At 37.7% G+C, this 13,333-nt stretch overlaps 1 protein-coding gene across 1 annotated transcript in view; it reads right to left on the minus strand.

Moving 5' to 3' along the window:
• LOC150095959 (sentrin-specific protease 6-like) overlaps positions 1-13,333 on the minus strand; it is a 452,901-nt gene that overhangs the window by 324,743 nt on the left and 114,825 nt on the right. The gene's annotated exons all lie outside the window — the stretch shown is intronic.

Genomic DNA, 13,333 nt, shown 5'->3' on the forward strand with positions numbered 1-13,333 from the left:
TTTTTAATATGATATTGCCATTGATGCCATCTGTTCACGCCTCTAATCTTTCTCAGGACTCTCATATCTGCAGTCTCTAGTCTTTGGTCAAGTGTTTTACTTCTGACCCAGCTCTCAGATCCATAAGTTAAAATTGGTTTGAACACAGTCTTGTATACAGCTAATTTAGTGTTCCGACTAATTTCTTTCTTATTCCATATGAATTTATTCAATTGACTTCCCACGATACCAGCTTTGCTGATTCTGTTGTCTATTTCTATATTTAGTTTACCATCTTCAGTAAAAATTGTGCCTAAGTAGCTGAAATGTTTTACTTGTTCCACAGGTTCTCCATTCACAACACAGTTGACATTTTCAATGATTCTGCCTATTTTCATTGTCTTTGTCTTTTTATTGCTGACCTTCATACCATATCTATTACAACAGCTATTCAATTTAGTCAGAGAATCTTGCAGACTTGCAGCGGATTTATTTAGAAGTATAACATCATCCGCATAAAGCAAAGAGCTGACATTAACATCTCCAATTTTGATATCATGTTTAATACCACTTTCCTTCATAATGTGATCCATATAGATAATGAATAACAGAGGGGATAATGTACATCCTTGTCTCACACCAGATTTAACATTAAACCATCTTCCTGTACTTCCTTCAATTCTAACTGCTGACTCACAACTCAAATAAAGACTAAGTATTGCTTGATATAATGCCCCATTGACACCATATAACTGCAGCGTATTGAATAGCTTCTCTCTTGGCACCTTGTCATATGCCTTTTCCAAATCGACAAAACTTAAATACAGATCTTTGTTATATTCCCATGCTTTCTCGACTATTTGTCGTAAAGTGAAGATCTGATCCTGACAGCCTCTATTTGGCCTGAATCCAGCTTGTTCTTCACCAAGCTTTTCTTCCACAATTCTTCTCAAACCGTTTCTCAAGTATACTTGCATAGATCTTGCCAGGAACACTCAGTAGGGAAATACCTCTGTAATTCTCACATTCAATTTTATTTCCCTTTTCATATATGGGTACTATGAGAGCTCTACTCCAATCATCCGGAATTCGTCCCTCTGTCCAGGCTTTCTGAACTATGCAGTGCAGCCACTGTAAGACTCTTATACCACCATACTTCAGCATTTCTGGTCGAATATCATCTACTCCTGCTGCCTTTCCACATTTCAAGCCTTTGATGGCTTTTTCTACTTCAAGTATGGATATGTATTCCTGACTGCATGCCTGGTCAGTGTTTTTTATCACTGTGCTGTCATCACTGCTTGTTTCATTTAGCAGTTTTTCAAAGTAATTACTCCATACTTCAAGGATATCTTTTTCTCCTGTTTTCATTTCACCTTTATCATCTCTAATTCCTTTTACAGCATTCTTTCCTCCATTCCTTAGCTTCTTCAACAACCTCCAGAATATTTTGCCACCTTCTTGATATTTATTTTCTATATTCTTGCCAAAGTCCTCCCATGACTTTTGTTTAGCTAGTTTTACACACTGTTTAACTTTCTTACAATTGTCTCTGTATTCTGTAAGAGTAAAAGCTGACTTATTTGTCAGGAACCCCTGATATGCTTTCTTCTTTTCCTTCACTGCCTCTTTAACTTCCTGTGTCCACCAGGGAGTTCTGATTTTTTTATCTTTGCACACAACCTCACCACATGCCTCTCTGGCAGAATCAATCAATGTTTCCTTCAGAGTTTGCCACTGAATCTCCAAGGTTTGATTCCTGTTCTCAAACTCTTTCATTTTCTTTTCAATAATATTTCTGTATTTTAGTCTACAGTTTACATCTGAGAGCTGCTCAACTTTTATTTGCTTTAAAACTTTCTTACATGTTATTCTTTTCAATATGAAATTCAATTTTATCCTGCTCAAGACTAAATAGTGATCACTTCCAATTTCAAATCCTCTGTACACTCTGGTGTCCTGCACCAGGGAGAAAACATCACTATCAACAATAACATAGTCAATGAGACTTTTCTTATTCCTAGCCTCTTCTCTCCATGTGAATTTGTGCACATTTTTATGTTGGAACATGGTGTTAGTAATAACCAGTCCATGTCCTGAGCAGAAATCCAACAGATATTTGCCATTATTATTAGCTTTGCTCTTTTCTCCAAATTTTCCCAAAATATTTTTGTATGTCTCACAATCATTTCCTACTCTACTATTTAGATCCCCAACAAGGACCAACTTTTCATTTTTCATTGTGTCAGTTGCTTTTTCTAAAGCCTCAAAAAATTCCTCCACTTCTACCTTAGTAGAACCTTCTGTGGGACCATAGGCACAAATAAGTCTCATTGTCCAGTTCCCCATTCTCATATTTGCCCACATTACTCTACTTGAGACTGACTGCCATTCAAGAAGATTAGCCTCGTATTTTGTGTTGAATACTATGGCTACTCCTTCTTTTCCTTGATTGTTATTGCCTGAATATAACATTTTGTATTTATTGCTCAGAAAGATCTCACCAGTTTTGGTCTTTTTTGTTTCAGTCACCCCTATTATGTCGATCTGGTACTTATCTAATTCCTCAGCTAGCTCCATTTCTTTGCCATTCAGGCTTCTTATGTTGATAGTACCGATCTTTAACTCTGGTGATGTTGAGTTGGGGTTTGTTTTCAGATTTGTTCCAGTAGCTGACTTTTCGCTGTTCGCCCTGGTTCCCTGGCGAAAACAACGGGGGCCTTGTTTAACCGGGCGACGCCCCAGCCGGCATGAAATTTTGTCATGTTGTACCATCATTTTTTATATTGGTTTAACCAATAAGAATACAATTTGGTCGGCTAAATCCCAAATTGCCAGCCCATCCTCGTTCGTTCAGTATCAAAGTAGATACCCAACAGGGTGCACCACGAGAAGGTGAGGATTGGACATTAGGTCAGAAGCCCTGGTCGGTTCTCCGCATTCCTTTAAAGGCTATGTGGAGGTCTCCTCTCAGTTATACAGCTTTGACCCTTAAGCACCCCTAGACCTAGAATATCAGAGTTTAAGTGAAGAAAACTTACATACTTTTGCTATATGATTGCCCGAAAGGTGTGTCACTAATTATATTATAACATAGTATAACTAAGATGAAAAGCCAAACGGCTATTTTTTTTTTTTTTTTTTTTTTTTTTGGCTTTTCAGAACTACAGGAATATTGTGAAATCAGTGATTGACATACAGACAATTGCCTATTATGGGAGAATTCAGCTCAATTACTGAATTCAGCTATTCAGTAACTGAGTTCACTTTAATAGCGAGGGGGATCACACTAAAGATAGATCCTTGCGGAAACCGCGACCCCACTTCTTGATGATATGGTTGAGATAATATGCCACCTACTTGGAACACACATCTGGAGAGAAAGTTCTTAACAAAAACAGGAAGGTACCCACTCAGACCAAGATTAAACAGGTCTTTTAATATGCCATATCTCCAGTCTGTGTCATATGCTTTTTTCATGTCAAGCAATGCTGACAACACGTTCTCATTTCAAGAAAGTGTCTCTTACATGTTTCTAAACTGACTAAATGGTCCGAGATTGACCAGTGTATATTATTATTATGTGATAGCTCCAGAGAGTCCAAAGACTCATCAAGGGAGAGTGTGCCAACAGCATCGAATGATCGATCTCCTTCCAACTACTAACCACGCTCAAACTTGCTTAACTTTTTGTGAGCCATTAGTAGCAGAGGTTCTACCAAAAAGTCAAATTGCATGTTGGAAAGAAGTTTGTTGCCTTCTAAGTACCAGAGAAGCCTTGCATTTATCATTTTTTTCCCCAAGATCTTGCAAAGACAGCTAGTCAGAGCAATGGGATGATAATTATTGGTCTGGGTTGAATCCTTGCCTGGCTTTGGGACAGCAATGACAATCGACTGATGCCAAGAGTCAGAAACTCTTCTGGACTCTTATCATCTCAAAACAGGTGTCATCAGGGATGACTGCACTATAATGGCTGATTGTAGTACAGAGACTTAATCCTTGGTACAGAGGCTTAATCACTGTTTCTCTTGCTGCTCTTTAAATATTAAAAATTCAGGAGGATATGAGGCTGTTGATGAGTTCTGGAAAAGTTTTCACCCAAAGTGTCTGCAATAGCTTTGGGATCAGCAATAATACATCCATTATGTTCAAAATAAATAACTGGTGTGTTCCACATCTACCTTTCATTTTCCAGATATTATCCCAGACAGTTTTTGCTCTGGTTGTTTGATTAATCAATGATGTAAATCGGGTTTAGAGGTGTTTTTGATTCTGACATCTTACATGGCATGAGCATGTTTAAATGCTATAAGTTTGTTGTGGTAAGGTATCTACGAAAAATACCCCATGAGCCATTTAATCTTTTTGGTTGCATGGCACTCTTGGTTCCACCAAAGCTTTGGGTAGAGTGGAAATTGGGATGATGTTTTTGTGATTGTTGGACAATACGGAGCGGACAATACAATCTACGACATGCTTCACTGCTTCATTAATGGGTGTTTAGCTGACAGCTTCAGCATTAAATTTAACAAGATGGGAAAATTTATTTCTTTCAGTGGATACTGAAGTAATCATTTTTCTGTAGATGGGTTATGGTTTGTCTTTAAGTGACCAGGTAACCATCCCTACGGATCATGATGCACCTCATACCATTCAGCCTGGTCCATTTTCCACATGGGCATCTGAGTGGAAGGATATGGTTTCTGTGAACACATAGTACTGATAAGAGGAAAATGATTGCTTCCATCAATATGTTGATGAAAACATATTGATGGAGGGTATTTCGTCAGCATCCCATGTGAGCAGTGGTAAAATGGAAGGGGAGCATACTGTATGATCAATTGCCAAATAAACGTGGGAAGAAGGAATTTGCTCCATTATTAATAAGGGAGAGGTCATGGTTATCAAGCATTCACTCAATGATATGACCTCGTCTATTCATGTTGGCACTATTCCACAGGGTGTTATGTCCATTAAAGTCACACATTAGGAGTATGGGCTGAGGCAGTTACATTATGAGATTATCATGTTCCATTTCATTTAGTTCAGAACCTGGTGGTAAATACACTGAGCATACTGTGATCAGATCCCCCACAGGTAAGTGAATCTTACCACTTCCAGAGCAGTATTAAGCTGAAAATGATGAAATAAGAGTATGACTGCTCAAGAGAATAACTACTCCACTATGTGCAGTGCCATCACTAGTTCTGTTCTTGCGTACAAGAGTGATATTCCTGATGGTAGGATCTTCAGTGGGTTTTAAAAAGTTTCCTGCAGACAGAAAGAAAAAAAGTTTGTGTTTCTGCAGCAGGTACTTGATATCATCCAAGTTCTGGCAAAACTCATGACAATTCCATTGTAAAAATTTTCCTATTGTTTGGTTGGGATTTGCAGATTTGTCTGGTTTCTGGGATGTTGAGGACTTGTCCTTATTGGGTTTACATTTCTCATTAGATTTCATTGGATGTGTCAGGATCACTGGGTAAGTTCAATTTGCTTTCAGTGGATACTGAAGTATCCATTTTTCTGTAGATGGGTTGTGGTTTGTCTTTAAGTGATAATCTTGACTTTTTTTTACAAGTGGGTTTTCATCGAACCGTTTTTGGAGACGGACCATACATCGTGTGATTGATGTGCAGAAAAGAGAAACAGTCACAATTGTAAAATTCAGATATGGTAAATTATCAAATGAACAGACAAGTGAGTCTGAGGTTCGAGTTGCTGTTGACATTCTCTTTACTGTTATCTTCTCACCAAGCAGGTATGATGCTGATGGGAGCTAACTTTCTTCTGGCATCCTGATATACAGGGTGTTCGGGATAAATTTGACATATTTATAATTAATTATATTTTTCCGTAAGTTACATGTATTAACACACACTTCTCTTCATTTAAAAGTTTGGACCCTTCTTCATTCATATACAAGATGTCAGAAAGGATGGATAGCTGGAACCCACCTGAATCATGGAAGAGAGTAACTTGTATCATGATGATTCGTGCCCGCCATCAAAATAAGGATATTACGACTGCTGCCCAATGCTCCCTGAATACAGTAAAAACAATCAGGCATGAACTAGAGACTTGCAATGGTGACTACGAGGATGTAGCAAGAAGAAAGATCCCTAGCAGACGATCTGATTGCGTTCGTACAGCAGAATTCCTCGCAAATCTGCAGGAACAGGTGTTGAAGAACCCTGGCATTGGAATTCGGGCTTTGTTCGTGGAGTTGCTAACTGTAGTCAAGCCCTGGATAACAAGGGTAGCCAATGGTAGGCCGTATGTATGGCAGCAGGATTCGGCCCCTTGCCACACCTCTGGGAAAAGTCAAAAATGGTTGTCTGAAAATTTCTACGACTTCACCAGTCCAAATGTTTGGCCTCCAAACTCCCCAGACCTTAACCCCATGGATTATTTTGTATGGGGCGCAGTTGAAAAAGACACCAATCGCACTTCCAGTAATACAAAAGCCCAGTTAATGGATAAAATTAAAACAGTTTTTGCGGCCCTTCCCAGGGAGACTGTAGCATCAGCTTGTTCGAGGTTCCGAAGCAGAATTGAAGCTGTGATCGATGCTAATGGTGGTTATTTTGAGTAAATCTTGTTGATAGTATTGTAATTAACTCTGCCTGTAATGTTTTTTTGTCAATTCATTAAATTTAATAGATACAAAGAAGATTTTCTTTTTCCTTACGAAACTGTCAAATTTATCCCGAACACCCTGTATGTTCTGTTTTTATTTTTTGTATTTCTTTCTCATCTTTCCACTTCTGACATGTACAGGAGTACACTGGGTGATGTCCCTAACAGTTTACACATTTAGATTTCTTGGCAGAACAAGTTATCATGCTTTTTACTACCACATCAGGCACAGATGGCAGAACCAGTTTGGGCATGTACGTATTTCTGAAATTTGAAGCATCTCAGTGGATTTAGGGATGTATAGTTCAGCAGGACAATTCAGATACCCTGCTTTAACAGATGTTGGAAGATTAAGAGTATCAAACGTACAGAGAGAACCAGGTGACCATTCCAATGGATCATGATGCACCTCATACCTATCACCCCCTGATCATTCATCAGCTCAGAATATATATCCTCATCAGGGATACTTAGGAGGTCCAATTCTGAAACAGTTAATATATTCACACTTCATTCCCAGCTGCTCTCTCAATAATTCCACTGACACTCCATCAGCTACAGGAGCTTTTCCTTTTGGCAGCTGTTCCATTGCTGATATCACTTCACTTTTCAATATCATGGGTTCATCAACAAATTCTCTCCTTTCAAATTCTCCTTCAATATTAACATTGTTCTTGTACAAATCCTCTACATACTCTTTGCATATTTTTTTCTCCAAACATTTCTTCTTCAATCAAACATCTTCCCAAATTACTTTTTACAACTTCTAATCTAGGAATAAACTTCCCTGTAACCTCATTCATTTTTCTAAACAGATCTCTTGTTCTACCCATAATGTTGCTTTCTTCAATTTCCTGGCACCTTTTGATTAAATGTTTTTCCTCATCTTTCCTAGCCTGTCTCTCAGTTTCCAACCATCTGTTTCTCTGAAGTTTCATTTCCCCTTGTTCTTCTGCTATGTGAATAGCTTCTTCTAACAGCAATTTACAAATTTTCTATCTTGTTGCTTTACTAGTCTTTTTGCTTCTATTACTGTACATTTTGTTTCTTTCCACAATCCGAATTCTCTTTCTCAAACTATTTAATTTCGTCCCAACTTCCACTTTAAATGTTTCATTTATAGGATTTAAATAAAATTGATATTGTCCTTTTGTTTCTTTTTAGCCCTTAATTTCAATTTAATTTCAGCTATCAATAGTTCATGATCTGTTACAGTCTGCACCAGGCAGTGTTTCTGCTGTTTGAATAGCACTTCACCTTCTGCCGGCAACAATATAATCCAATTTCTATATTCACCATTAGGCAAAATTCATGTGTACCTTCTTTTATGTTGTTGTTGAAAGCAAGTGTTTGAAATAAAGAAACTGTTCTTGAAACAAAACTCCAACATCCTTTCTCCTGCTTTAATCCTCCCTCAGTCCTAAACTAAATTTTCCAGTGATGTATCATTCTTTTCTCCCACTTTTGCATTCCAATCACTTAATATCAAGAGAAAATCTGTTTTATCAATGTTGTATACTACTTGTTGCAATCTACTGTAATCTTCAACCTCATCTTTACTTGCATCTGTAGTGGGTGCATACACTTATATGAGTAACATTCACTGGAAGTGTCAAATAATAATAATATTCCTTTATTCTGATTAAGATTATTCTGTCAGACACTGAGTTGTAATGTATTTTCTGTATTCTCTTCTAACTATGAATGCTAGTCCATTTCTTCTAAGATTTTCATGCCCAGGTAATACATCATGAAATCATCAGTATCAAAGTGACCCGTTCCTTTCCATCTCAGCTCACTGATTCCTAAAAACCTTGAGTTCTCCAGTTCCAGTTTTCTTTGATGCATGCTTCTTACATTTCATGTTCCTATTTTACGTAGAGTAAAACAGACGAGTCTACTTCTGAGATTAACTCTATTGGAAGTTGAACTTCCAGAAGGCTTTGATCCGGCTTCATCATTCTTGTTAATTTAATTGGTTAATTTCAGAAGTGTATACAAGTGCATATAAATACTGCTTCCTTAATTTGATAAAATGTATAGGCCACCTGGTTGGATGAGTGTGCATTCCACACCAGCTCTTTAACTAACAGACTATAGTTTCAAATCCTGCAGTGAAGACAGGATTTGAAATTCATCACATGTCTAAAGACAGTTACATGGATTATAACTGTCTTTAGACATGTGATGAATTTCACTGCTCAGTACGAGCCCACTACTATGCTTATTAGAAACCGGAAATGGATCAAAAAAGTTCAATATTCGATCTCTAGAACACTAGAACCCATGGGTGGGTTTCATGTTACATGGAACCAACCCACAGTACTACATATTTACAACCTTCCATGGTTGGCAGATACATCATATTTAAAGTCTTGTGATATGTTATTAGTAGAAGAAAGCATTTCTGAAAGAAATAATGGAATTTAATATTTTATTAATATCTCAGTGAATTAATGAGTGCAGCCAAATCATACTTAATGTGAAAATTAAAACCATTGTACATGTACAATGGAGGGAAATATATTTTGAGGAATTTATTGCATGAACAGTTTAAAACGGCTGTTGATCATTGGAATTTTGGAAAAATGGTATCCAAATGAATTAGGAAAATGTGCATTACAGTTCTGTATGTGAATGGTTTAATATTTAGGATTTTGTATTAGCTGAAAGAGGACAATGTTTACATAATATACAGTTTTTTTTGCTCATGAGTTAAGGGTAATTTGAATAGTCATCCTCCACTTACATCGGGGTTCCATAAATCAGGAAGGATGTAAGTCGATACATTAAATCAACAGATTTATAGGGATTAGGGACTTAACCGTAATAAGCATACTGTCATTTTAATTTTTAAACCTTATAAAACTGTAACGTGCATTCCACTATAAAACAGGAGAATAATCACCCAAATCTTCCAACACAATCACATCTTCATTACAGGACCAGGCTGCAGCTCTTCTGGTGCAACCTTTTGTTTTTTTGATGAAAATGTCCAATGTGTTTTGCTTATTTCTCTTCTTCTTTTCATCATAAATTTGTTCATAGCAAACATATGCATCATTTAGTTTCATTTCTATTAATAAGAAGCATTCAACATTTGGGTCCTGTCTTCAGTCATTTTGAGAACATTGCTAACTGCAGAGAACATTTCTGCACTGTGAACTGTTTAACTACTTCTTGTTTCTCTTTTCCTTTTCTCGTTCTTTCTCATCTGCAACACGTCGTTCCTCCAGTTCAACCAATTCTTCATTGGTCAACTCTTCAGGGGCACTTCCTATGAGTTGAATCATGTCGTCATCATTCACTTCGATATTCAGGTTTGCTTGGCCCACTATTTCTTCACTGAATTTACAAAGGAATTTTTTTCAAAACTTCCAAAATCGAGCACAAACCTTTTTAATGTTTTTTTCCATATGCCACTCATACATTGAGAGATCACTTCGTCCCAAACCATAGCAATATTTTTAATAGCATTCAATAAATATTGAATGCTTTTCAGAATTTCATGAGAGTCTAATCGTTTCCTTCATTAGCAGAAATGGTTTGTGAAAAAGTTCTCCATAGATAATAAACCTTAAACACTACTACAACTCTCTGATCCATTGGTTTGATCTTGGGGTCAAGATCACTCATGTAATATGGATGACCTGGAGCATTATCTAGAATTAATAAAATTTTAAATTCTACGTTTTTCTTTCACACAATAGCTTTCCATTTCACTCGAATAGCAATTGATTAACACCCCAACAGTCCATGCCATCTATAGACGTCCAGCAAAATCTGGATATGATATGATTCTGTAACACCAATTGAATAACATGGATAAGAAGTGCAATTTGGTCTCACTATTTCATCCACTATGGCCGGTAGAGAGGTTACGGCATCCTCAAACAATTTTTGAGTCATCCATGACTTCTTATTGCTCCGATAATGAACTGGAAGAGTATGCTTCCTAATGATTTTGAAGGCTTGTGGTTTCTCATTGTGCCATATCACAAATGATAACTAAATACTTAAGGAATCGAGAGCGTACATTAGAAATATAAATTAAATCAACTTTAATATATACTTTGTGATATTTCGGCAAAGTCACGTTGCCATCTTCATGGGAACTTAAGATAAAGACACATGCACACAAGTACTACATAACAGCAAATGAGAAACGAAGTGAGGAAGCAGCCGTTTTCCTAACGTCAATGCCAGCTGCAAGGGACCTGGTATACACCAGGTAGGTCTAGGGGAAGTGGTTGGTCTTTAGTAGAGCGAATAAGGATGCCAATTTTCTATATGGCCTGTAACAAGAGGTCAAGTAATGTTTTTTTTAGGATTTTGTTGATTTTTTCCGAGGTGCCTTGGATGTAGGGAATGGCGATGGATTTAGAGTAATCTTTTTTGTGTGTGGGGGGGCGGGAAGGTGGGTTGTGGATAACTGGTTTTAGTATTTTTTGGATTTTTGGGGGGGGGGGGGGGAGCCATTGGCTGAGAAAGTGTTATGAATATGATTTAGTTCAATAGTTAGGGATTGGTCTTTTGAACAGATTAGTTTTGCCCTGTTGAATGGTGTCTTAATAACTCCATATTGTTGTGGGGAGGGGGGGGGGTGATGGGATTGTTGGTGAATGTATCTGCCTGTATGGGTGGGTTTCCTATAAACTGAGAAAACCAAGGTTCCATCTGGTTGGTGGGTGACTATTGTGTCTAGAAAGGGGAAGCCATTGTTTTTCTCTTTTTCCAGGGTGAACTTTTGGATGTTTAAGTGTGTTAAGAAGAAGAGGAGTGTATCCGGGCCATGTGGCCAAATAGCGAACACCTCATCAACGTGGTGAAGCCATATGATAGGTTTTTGTAGGGCAGAGTTTAAGGCTTTCTCTTCAAAAGTCTCCATAAAGAAGTTGGCAAGGGGTGGGGAAAGTAGTAAACCCATGGCTGCCCCCTCTATCTGTGTGTAGAATTTTGCCTGCCAAACGAAATAGCCTGAGTTCATTGTGAACTGAAATAGGGCTGAGATATCGGGGAGAAATTTAGCTTAGATTAGCTCTAAGGTTTCTTTGAGGGAGACATTTGTGAATAAGGAAGAGACGTCAAAACTGACCATTATGTCATTATGTTGGAGTGTAAGGTTTTCTATACTGGCTTTGAAATGGGCTGAGTTTTTTTTTATGTGTGATGGTGTGTTGCCAGTATAGTGTGAGAGCGCTTTGGCTAAATATTTAGCTAGTTTGTAAGTGGGGGAAATCAATGCCATCCACTATGGGACATAATGGCACATTTTCTTTAAGGGTCTAGAGTTATATGGTTTTAAGTCTGTTAGTAATCTCCACAGGCTTAAGGCTTTTTTATAGGCTCATTAAGAAGGTCACTTAAGTTACCTTCTTAAGGAGCCTATGGAGTTTTCTAATTTGTGAGTTGGTGGGATTGTATTAAATGGAGAGGTAAGTAGCTCGATCTAATAGTAAAGCCTTAAGCTTACCTGTGTAGGCATTATGATTGGGTACCACAGTGGCGTTCCCCTTATCCGCTTTGGTGATAAAATCCATCACCATTCCCTACATCCAAGGCACCTCGGAAAAAATGAACAAAATCCTAAAAAAACATTACTTGACCTCTTGTTACAGACCATATAGAAAATTGGCATCCCTTATCCGCTCCACTAAAGACCAACCACTTCCCCTAGACCTACCTGGTGTATACCAGGTCTCTTGCAGCACTACTTTGGCCAAACAGGTAGGACAGCAAATATCAGAATCTCAGAACACAAGGACTACATCCGATTTCACCAGTACAGCCACTCTGGGCTTGCAGACCATGCTCTGGATACTCACCACAGAATAAGGTGGAAGAAAGCCACAGTAATACATACACCACAGCAAGTTCAAATATGAAAGACTATTCATGGAATCAGCCTCAGCCCTTAGAAACATGCCAAACCTCAACAAATTTCAATGCATAAGACTGCCCCAAATTTGGGAAACATATCAGAAGAACTGATATCAAAATTGGAGATGTTAATGTCAGCTCTTTGCTTTATGCGGATGATGTTATACTTCTAAATAAATCCGCTACAAGTCTGCAAGATTCTCTGACTAAATTGAATAGCTGTTGTAATAGATATGGTATGAAGGTCAGCAATAAAAAGACAAAGACAATGAAAATAGGCAGAATCATTGAAAATGTCAACTGTGTTGTGAATGGAGAACCTGTGGAACAAGTAAAACATTTCAGCTACTTAGGCACGATTTTTACTGAAGATGGTAAATTAAATATAGAAATAGACAACAGAATCAGCAAAGCTGGTATGGTGGGAAGTCAATTGAATAAATTCATATGGAATAAAAAAGAAATTAGTCGGAACACTAAATTAGCTGTATACAAGACAGTGTTCAAACCAGTTTTAACTTATGGATCTGAGAGCTGGGTCAGAAGTAAAACACTTGACCAAAGACTAGAGACCACAGATATGAGAGTCCTGAGAAAGATTATAGGCATGAACAGATGGCATCAATGGCAATATCATATTAAAAATGAGGATATTAGGAAAGAACTTGACATTGTCAGCATCCAGGAATGTGTTAGCAGAGCTAATCTCAGGTGGTATGGTCACTTAAATAGAATGGGAGAGGAAAGATTAGCAAAACAAGTGTTCTCTGCCAGGTTGGCAGGAAAACGACCCAGAGAAAGACCAAGATATAGGTGGATTGATACGGTACAA

Source organism: Typopeltis vanoorti, chromosome 19 (genome assembly GCF_054136105.1).
Source record: "Typopeltis vanoorti isolate ZY-2024b chromosome 19, IOZ_Tvanoo_1.0, whole genome shotgun sequence".
NCBI lineage: Eukaryota > Metazoa > Arthropoda > Arachnida > Uropygi > Thelyphonidae > Typopeltis > Typopeltis vanoorti.